This window comes from Heterodontus francisci, chromosome 16 (genome assembly GCF_036365525.1).
Source record: "Heterodontus francisci isolate sHetFra1 chromosome 16, sHetFra1.hap1, whole genome shotgun sequence".
Lineage (NCBI taxonomy): Eukaryota > Metazoa > Chordata > Chondrichthyes > Heterodontiformes > Heterodontidae > Heterodontus > Heterodontus francisci.
The window spans coordinates 61,037,430-61,047,834 of NC_090386.1; positions in this window are offsets into that span (position 1 = coordinate 61,037,430).

Here is a 10,405-nt window from a genome sequence, read left to right on the forward strand (position 1 = left end):
TGTTTTAATGCCCAAAAAATGGGCAAAAACGTGAGTCCATTGATAGTATCACTTACTTCGTGAGAAGCCGATTTTCATCTGCTGTCTTACTCAGTTTTCTTGTCAAGAGTGGTTTGCGATGGCCGTGTTGGAGTAGAGTGACAGGAGACTGTCATCGCTCCTTCGCTACAGTCTGAATGCTGTATGCAGAGTGACGAGCTGTTCATAGAGCAGCTGCAGCGACTGAGGAGCGGAGGCGCCTGCAACCCTAGGTCCTAACGCCTCCGGATAACACAAATTCACACGCACACAGATACTCCAAAATTTTGATAGCAAAACCTTCTTTACCACGAAGACAACCTACTGAGCATTATTAATTGGAAAGCGTTAAAGAATTAATGACATTTTAAGTTTGTTTACAGTATGGAGCTCAATTGGAAATTGCTGACCACTAATTCGAAAGAAAACTCACTTGTGACTCCCGAGACTGTTTTCCATCGCTGAGAAAATACTGTAGTGTAACAAACGATAAAGCCAACCGATCCAAGCAGCCACACACATTGGGCGTGGAGGAAAGAAATTTCACGCTTGTGGGTAGAACAACAGATAATTCTTTAATGTGAACGTTGTTGGGATCAAAACATTCTATTCGCTGAGGAAAACGAGGTGTGTTTTGTTGAGCCTGCTTGACTGAGGAGAGCATGGATTCTGAAAAGGGGCAAGTGAAGCCAAATGTAGGGAATAGACCGTAATTTCCAGTCAGTCAGTAGAGGCAATTTCTCGTGTAGAGATATCATCCAAAAGATTCATTTGGATGAGAGGGACACCATTTACGTTGTGCCTCTATCCTTTTATCTTCACAGCACAGTTACAGAATATGCGGGAGGGTAAATTTCAATCCAGATTTCAGGGATTGCAATATCAGAGGGACATGAGGTGCAAGATATATGATCATCATAGTACCAGAACGTGTTCAGAAACGCATGACAGCATAATTGCTGACAATATTTATAACCACATACTGCCACCTCAGCAAAGCAGGGTGTAATTGTTTTTCATAATGGAGTAATTCTCCAGTCTTCATTAGACCAATAGTTACAATGGTGATAAGCATAACTGTCTCAAGTAAACCAGTTTGTGATCATTGAATGTCCCCTATAAATAATGTTAATTGTTATTTTGTATGGCCAATTGTAAATTTTTATGTCTGCAATGTGTATCTATCTCTATTATTCTTGTGACACAATATTGTGTGATAATTCACACAACTGATAAAAGAATAAGATAAATTATGTGAATGTTAGCAGATAGAGCACAGAGAGGAGACAGTGATTAAGGATTATGAGAAGGAGTGAATGGGGCAGGAAAGAATTCGGATGAAACTGGGGAAGATCACCATGGATCCCTGGGAAGATGGCAGAGCGGAGCAAGGTCATTAATTCAAGATATTATTAGAAAAAATGAGACTACATGAAATTGGAGATAACCTTGTGACATGGGATAGTAATTGGTTGAAAAGTTGTAGATGGTGATTAGGGATATGGGGAACATTTTCTGATTGGCGGGTTGTGACAAGTGGTATTCCCCAAGGATTTATACTGGGGCCTCAGCTTTTCACCATATATATCAAAGACTTGAAGTAAATGAAGGAATACAGGGTTAGATATCCAAGTTTGCAGATGACATTAAATTCAGAGAGACAGTAAATTGTATAGATGAGAGCAGAAAGTTACAATTGGGCATAAACAGTGTAAGTGAGTGGGCAAAACTGTGGCAGATGGAGTTCATTGAGGGAAGTGTGAGGTAATCCACTTTGGATCCACTAAAGATAAATTGAATATTTTTTTCATGGCAAAAGACTAGAAACTGTGAAGAAGCAAAGAGATTTGAGAGTTCAGGTCCGTAAATCACTAAAAGCTAGTGCACAGAAGCAAAGAGGCTAATGGCATGTTGGCCCGTATCTCAAGAAGGTTGGAATACAAACGGAAGTAGTTAATGCTTAAGTTATATAGAGCCTTGTTCAGACCCCATCTGGAAAACTGTATCCATTTTCAGCTGCACATCCCAGAAAGGATATATTGCCCTTGGAGGCTGTATAGTGTTGATTCAGCAGAATGATATCAGGGCTTAAAGGGTTACATAAATGTGGGTTATATTCTCTTGAGTTTAGGAGGATGAGGGATGATCTAATTGATCAAATTGAGGTGTTTAAAATGGATTCAATAAAGTAAATAGAGAGAAACTATTTCCTCTGGTGTAGAAATCCAGAATAAGGTAACACAATATTAGATCTAGTTTGTTCAGGAGTCAAAACGGGAAGCACTTTTTTCACATAAAGGGTGTGGAAATCTCTAATTTTCTTTGTCGAATGGCTGTGGATGCTGGGCCGATTGAAATTTTCAAGACTCAGATCTTTATTCGGTAAAGGTATCAAGGGGCATGGCTCAAAGGTGGGTAAATGGAGTTGAGGGACAGGGCAGCCATGATCTAATTGAATGTTGGAATAGGTTTGAGGGGCTGAATAGCCTACTTCTGTTTCTATGATTTTGACTAAAGAAATTAAAGAGTCTAGAGGATGTAAAAGCGAGAGAAAAAAACAGGCAAAATTGTGAAAAGGTGGTATGAGGGAATACAGGACAGGAGAGACAATGCACAGGCAATCAGCAATAAGAGCATAAAATGAGAAAAATTCTGAAAAAGAAATGACAGAATGTTACCATCTTATTTTCCTTCACAACTGCCCTGTTCCGTCACTCTCCACACACAAAACACTAACCCCCAAAATGTATCTTTTATTTATATTAGACTCAGCATTCAAGTTCATTTGTCCACTTTTCTTTGTTGGTTTGTAGGAATTAACACAGACAGCCCGACCAACAAGAAAAACACTGATACAATCAACATTTTGCTTTTACTATTTTTGGGTTTTGATGAAGTCAAGGTAGCTGAACAGTGACTGGACTCATACAATGACCTGGAGTCTTCCTGGAGTCTTATCATGGGAAGAGGTCTCGATAGTGTGCATGATCCAGGAACTTGGAAGAGTAGATCTGTAAATGGAGGTTGGGACACTTCCCTCTTGGTTCTATATTACACTGGACCCGAAAACTCTACTGTGTAGGGCTGGTCACACTGGACAAGCAGCAGAAAGCTTAGCAGGGCTCTGTTGAGGAAAACTGCCATGGTACTGGAGACACCCTACTAAGCCCCTACCTAAACAAAAGAAAACTTACATTGTGATTCCCAAATTCACTATTACTTGCACTGTTTATTGCTAAATAAAGAGTAAAGACAAACTTTCCAGGGTCAGTTTTAAGGCAATGGTTAGTGCAGGAAAAGTATTGTTGTTGAAGTTATCATTGTTGAGAAGAGTAATACTACTACAGTAAAAATTAATCCGCTTTCATCAGTGCTGCAGTTAGAAAAATAGGAACAATTGTAGTGTTGAAGTAAAATAGGGTTAGAGAACAGGGCAAAATTGAACAAGAGCATGAAGATGAATTAGGTTCTCATTTAAAGTCAAACACTCTGTCCATATTTGTATTGAATACTTTCAATTTGCATTATTTGGAGATCAATAGCGAGACCAATGGTATGTAGAGCGGATGGCAGCATAAGTGTTGTGTGCAATACTGAGAAGTGATTTTGTACAAAGGAGCAAGTGGGTGGACATGTGGACATGTTTTCAATGTTATTCATTTGAAGTGAATGTCGTTTTTTATATATATATAAACAGATCTTGCTGTATCTCTTGCATTATCATTATTAGAAATGTTCTAATTTATTCCTGAAGCTGATATCCCTTTACCAGTCATGCCTCATTCATACTTTCTTACATCCCTTATAAAACTGATAGTTTTGATAATGATTTGACTGTTTATTTACATACCAGCTTCAATCCTTAATAAGAGAAAAAGCTTTAGGACTCAAAAAAGTCAAATTCCTTTTATGCCACCTTGGCAAATGACACTAAATTTTCAAAACAAAAAGCACAGGAGCACTGGAGAGCTAAAGAATTGTAAGAAGCTTCTTATTAGTTTAGCTCTTTAAGTAAGCAAACTAACACAAATAACACAACGAAGACTGTTATATAAAGCAGTTTAATTTTCACATTATAGTGCTCTTCCTTGTTTCCCTTCCTGCTCCATCATTTATATTCCCAAACCTCTCTGGCTCCATAATCTGCATCCCAAAATAAAATACACTGGCCATGAAATTTGATAACCCCTGAAAATTGCCACAGGGATTGCAATGCGTGATTAACTCATGCCTATTGCTTGCGATGCAGGCAGCACACAGACTTCATACTGCCTGCTAATTTAAATAATTGCAGCATGCAGCCAGCACTAAGTGTGCTGTTGAGTGGCTGTATGCCTTAGCAGGGATTGCAAAATTGTGAGAGGCCAGCACCACATAAAGCACTTCTTAAAGACAGCCTGTATCTCTTAAAGGGGAAGTGCATTCTGGCTGGAGCAGGTGATGGAAGTCATTCTACAACTGATTCCAACCTGGGAAGGACACAAGAATGGTACAGCATGACAGAGAGTGGGCTCCAATGTTGCATTGGAGGCCTTGATGCAGAAGATGGAGAGCAGGAGAGATGTCGTCTATCTTATTAAGGAGCCAGGAGGCTTGCAGACAAATTCTCAGAAGGCATTGGGACCAGATAGCCAAAGCAGCCAATGCAAGGAGCCTAGCCCTGAGGACATAGATGCAGTGTAGCAAGAAGTTCAATGAATTTAGATGAGTGATCAAGGTCAGTGAATATATCTTCAAATGCCATATCTTGCCAACTGCATAGCTAGAGCTGAATTTAGTACAGCCGTTTGGAGCAGGAATGGTGTCATGGAGGGCTGGCGAATTGCTTTGGATGCATCTGCCTGGAAATCCGACATCATGATGCCGGTCCCAGATTTTGTTAGTGGTGGGAAAGCACCAAGGCAGCATCGCCACCCTGACGCAATGGGAATGCAATTTAATTGCTGAACATTTAGTTTTAATACATTAGCATCTAATTCATCAAGATTCAATGGGGGGCTTGGAATTTAGTGGATGACAGGCAGCCCTCACATTCCTTCGGATTCGTGGCCTTTAAAAGCTGGCAACACCGAGGCACGGCCTCGGTACCGTGACGAGTAGGCAACCATGACCAGCACTGCATAGGGTCTACAGTGCTGGGCGCTCAGCAAGTGGGTGTTCATTGTCTCAGGTGGGAGTGCCGGTTGAGCAGGGTCTCGGAAAAGAATAGCTGAGTCGGGTCTCGGGTGGGAGTGCCGGGTAAGCATGGTCTCAGGTGATCTGCAAGGGGTGGGGAGGGCGAGATTTTGGGTGGCTGTATCGGGTGACCATACTGCTGGTTGAGAGGGTCGACTATCAGCAAGGATGGGCATTGAGAGCCGTCAGGGAGTCTGCCAGGAGAAGTAGCAAAGGCACAGCTGCCAAGGCAGGGTAGTCTCTGTATTGACAGTGCTCTGTAGGTCCAATGATCATAACGCATTCATTTCATACACTCTGTCTTTTGGGACCCCTGTAGCATGATGCAGTGCCTCTGACGGAGGGAGGGCCAGGAGGCAACTGTGCCTACTCGTGAAGCTCCACGATGAGAGCAACTTCAGCCAGCCTTGCCAAGAAGGACCCACTTATGCCAGAGAGTGTACTGGACTCGAATCAGCTACCTCCAAATGTCCGAGCGGTATTGTCAGCGAAGACTAGAGCTCTCCAGGGAGGCCATCACCGACTTATGTGCGTTGCTGCAGGATATGTTGCGATCTATAGGATTTGTGATCACCCTCTGCCAGTGGCCCTGAAGATCACAGTGTCACTAAACCTTTATGCGTCTGGATCTTTCCAAGGATCCACCGGGGAATGTGTGGGGTCTCCCAGGCAGCAGCCCACCGCTGCATCAAAGAGTGACCAATGCCCTGTTCAAGAGGACTGGTGACCATGTGCGCTACCAGACTGACTCTGACAGTCAGGCCAAGAGGGCCATTGCTGGATTCCCCCAGGTACAAGGTGTGACAGATTGCACACATATGGCCATCAAGACTCTAATGGACCAGCCAGCCACCTTCATCAACACAAAGGGCTTCCATTCCATCAATGCTCAACTGGTCTGTGACCACCGAAAGAGTTTCCTGCAGGTGTGTGCTCACTTCCCAGGGTGCAGCCACAACGTCCACATACTTGGACAGTCCCTGGTGCCACAGTTTTTCAGGTTCCCCACTTGTCTTCAGGGATGGATACCAGGGATAAGGAGTACCCATTGAAGACTTGGCTACTCACACTTGTGAGGAACCCACACACTACAGCGGAGGAAAAGTAAAACACTTGCCATGGCTCCACCCATGCGACCATCAGGCAGGCCATTGGGCTGCTGAATTAGAGATTCCAGTGCCTGAATTGATCCAGTGGAGCCCTGCAGTATGCTTCAGTGAGAGTTTCGTGTATTGTTATGGGGTGCTGTGCTCTGCACAATCTAACACTGCAGAGGGGGGAGACCTTGCATGACGAGGACATGATTGAATGACACTGAACCACTGACAGGGAAAACATGGAGGAGGGAGGTGAGCAAGCAGCACTGAATGTTAAAGCCCTTGTACTGGAGGCCTGGCAGATTGAGCGACGGGCCAAGGAGGCAAGAGACAATCTCAAACTTATCGCTTCCAGCCAACCTGATGGCCACTCATGGAAAAACCAATAAAGACTCAACTCAATGCATGCAATTTGTCACGTCCTTTCTATTTGTCTTCTATGATTTTGTTCGTTGGTGTCATTTTCTTTCCAGAAGGTTGAATGTCATGGATCTCCACCTCTGTCCTACTCTGTCCTTACACATTCTGCATAGGTCAACTGCATCCAGTCCATTATACCCATCATCCATTTTCTTCTCTGCTTCCCTCTCCTACATTTTCCATTGATCTTTCCTTCCCATAATTGTCTCTGTCTACCTTCTGCTCTAATGATGTGACCTAAGTATTGTATATTTATTTCTTTGATGTTTGCACTAATTTCCTCTTCAGCCATTTACAGCACTTCCTCATTAGTCTTTCTATATGTGTAAGATATGCAGAGCATCCTCTGATATGTCAACATCTACGACTATTGCCCAGCTAAACCATGCGTTATGCATTGGTGCAGGACTCTCCTCAGGCATCGTGGCTACTGGAACTGGGCTCAGTGGCGGAGGGGCTGAGGAGCCGGTGCCAACACTCGGTGCACCCTGAGGGGAGTCCACAGCTGTGAAGGTCAGCCTCTCCTCCTCCCTTTCAAAGCTCACTTAAACCTCCCTGCTCACCGTAGAAGGACAAGGAGCTGGAGAAGACTCCAGGCGCCTCGTCCTTCTCTTGCCTTTCCCCTGCTACGTGGAGCTCATGGCCAAGGCGATGGTGTGTAGGTCTTTGCACAACTGTGGGATCTGGCTCTCCGAGGGTCATCAACCTCTCGATGCAGGAAGCTAGGCACTTACATGCCTGAGACATGGCAGCACTCATTGCATGGATGGACGCCTCCATCGTCCGCTCATGACTGCGCATGGCCTCTGGCAGCTCCACCAGATGTTGCCTCACCTCTCTCTGCAACTCCAGCATGCCCTGTACTGTTGACACCAGAGGCTCGTCATCAGCCTGGGGCTCAGCATGACCCTGGTCACCCACAGTCCTCTGACTGTCAGTGACCTCGGCTGTCTCAGCCTCAGCCAGCTGCTCAGGCGCATGTGCAGTGTCCTCACCAGCTTGTGACCCTGATTCTACAGCCAAACGGGTGCCCACCAAGGTGACAGTATCTGCACTGGTGGAGGCTGCTGAAGAGTCATGGGATGGTGCTTCCTCTGACTGTGGTTCCTCCTCAGAGGTTGATGCTGTCCCCCTTCTGCTTGAGCCTCCGGAGGACACTGACCTGCATGAGAGAACACAAACATGTGTGGATTAGGCTGTGCAATCTTGTCATGCCAACCATGCGTGATGTGGATCTTCAGAAGTGAACTGTATGTCGATGGAAGACAATCCTCACTCTCTTGCGCAGAGACTCCAGTCTCTCCATCAGATATGGTGTGGTCACCCTGGGTCACTGCTAATTCTCTGCCATGGAGAGAAGCTGAAGATCGGGAATGCCTCTGCCAGTCTGGGATGACTTCTTCCTGTTATGGGCCCTCTTGTGCAAGTGGAAAGAGGGAGATAGTCCTACTTTGCAGAGAGATCAACATGACAGTTCTGCTAGTATCAGCCCCTTGTCCCCTGTTAGGCTATCCTATATAGCTCAGCCTCCCATTTGCTCCCAGGGAGTTAATAGGGATGAGCTGTGAAAGAAGATGGCCCATGGCTAAGATTCATCTGTCAGGCTGAGGTGATATCTAAACCCTTCCTCCATCACTATTGTAGTGCATCTGTCCTCCTGTCCCACTTCCTCCTGTGGAGCCACCTGCAGACCCTAAAAAAGGAGAGTTATGGAGCAGTCACCTTGGCAGAGCAAAGGAGGCCATTGACCCTCTTGTGAAACTGTAGCCATATCCAGGGGGTGTCCCCACAGCCACCAACCACCTCAGCTACCTCCATCCAGGCTTACTTGGTCAGGCAGAGAGAACCGCTTCTTGCCATCTCTGGGGAAGAGGACCTCCCGCCTTTCCCTTGAAGCCTGGAGTAGAAACTAGAGAGAGGTATTGCTAAATTGTGCGGCCATCCTGTGACTCCAGGGAGTGGGGGTCTCAGTAGGGGACAGCAAGCAGCAAATCAGTCCAAGGCAGCAATGCAAGCAGAGCCGGCAGGGCTTTAAATATGGCGTCAGCACCCGCTCCGGAGTCGCCCAACCCCATACTCACAGTCTCACAGCCCGCCCCCGCCGTGTGATTGGCTGGACCCCATGCCTCCATTATATATAAAGTGGCCACCTGCTGCATGATCGCGATGGACCGCCACCCACATGACTAATGGGAACGGCACACATTTCTGGGTCCGCCGTTTGGACTCATGATGGGCTCACTAAATTCAACTTCACATACTGTTCAATGCAGTACACCGCCACCACTTTAACTGTGTTACAAAGGATTTTTGGATGTTTTGAAAGGAAGCTGAACTTGTGCACAAGAACAGGAAGGCAGATAATTTCAAGGAAACCAGCAAGGGGTTTGACCTCCTCAGAGCTCTTTTGAATGACAAGAGAGACTCTATGTCTGGACATGTGAACTGTTCAGGAAGGTTTTGCTTTCCCTTTGGACCTTTTAAAAAGCTAGTGAATTGGACAAACAGCAGGTATTTGAAATTTGTTTTTTGACTTTCCTGGAGATCAGAGAGGAAAACCCAGAAAAAATATTGTAATAAAAGCAAAATACTGCGGATGCTGGAAATCTGAAATAAAAACAAGAAATGCTGGAACCACTCAACAGGTCTGGCAGCATCTGTGAAAAGAGAAGCAGAGTTAACGTTTCGGGTCAGTGACCCTTCTTCGGAAAAAATATTACCTCTCTCTGTAAAGGAATCCTGCATCTATTGAGAAGAAACTCTGTATTTGAAAGGTGACAGATTCCTATTGCCTCTGATCGCTGAAGAATCTCTGCATCCAGTGTGGTTCCTGCTGCCTCCTGTGTTTTAAGAAATCCTGGAATCTGAAGAAATCTTCTACTGCTATACTTCTACTGCAAGATCTAAGCAGATCTGTTGCTACACCCCTGCTGAAAGACCTATGTGGCCTGCTGCAGTTGAAGTGTCTTGAACACCTACCCATCACAGACAGGTCGTCAATCTCGCCTGGAGAGACTTCGAGTGGCATCTGACTATTCAACTCTAGGACGCCTCACCAAACCGAAGAACCTCCTATGAGAACGTGACAAACTAAATTATTTTATTATTCCTTTTATTACTATGAAACAGCTGTATACCCAAAATCCTTTTTTCCCCGGGTAACCATTTTTTTTTAATGTATGCGTGTGTGCATGAGGGTTAGGGAAATAATGAGCTTTTCATATATAGATTTCTCTCATTACTGGTTAAGACTTGTTTTTATAATAAATAGTTAATTTTGTTGTTGATTAAAGAAACCTGGTTGGTGTGATTTATTCTGGGGGACAAATAGAGTATCTAATTGCCTGTTTCTCGGTAGGTGGAAAAATTTATTGATATGCTGTGACCTGTGGAGAAGTAGGACTGAATAAACAGTGCACTCCTCCGGCCTTGGTTGTAACACCTGCCAAAAATCTCTATCAATGGTGACTCATACCTGACATTCATAGCTTCACATCACCCTCACACATTTAGCACTGCATCAAGCCTCACACCCACATCTCACAGCTTGCACACACTGCCAGCTATTCAACTATGACAGCCACATTGCCCAAACATAATGCACCATACTCACTGACACACTTTCCTCTATTTTGTAGGGCAAGGTAGCGCATAACTGGAGGTAGCATCACCTACTCATTAATAACCGGCTCCGT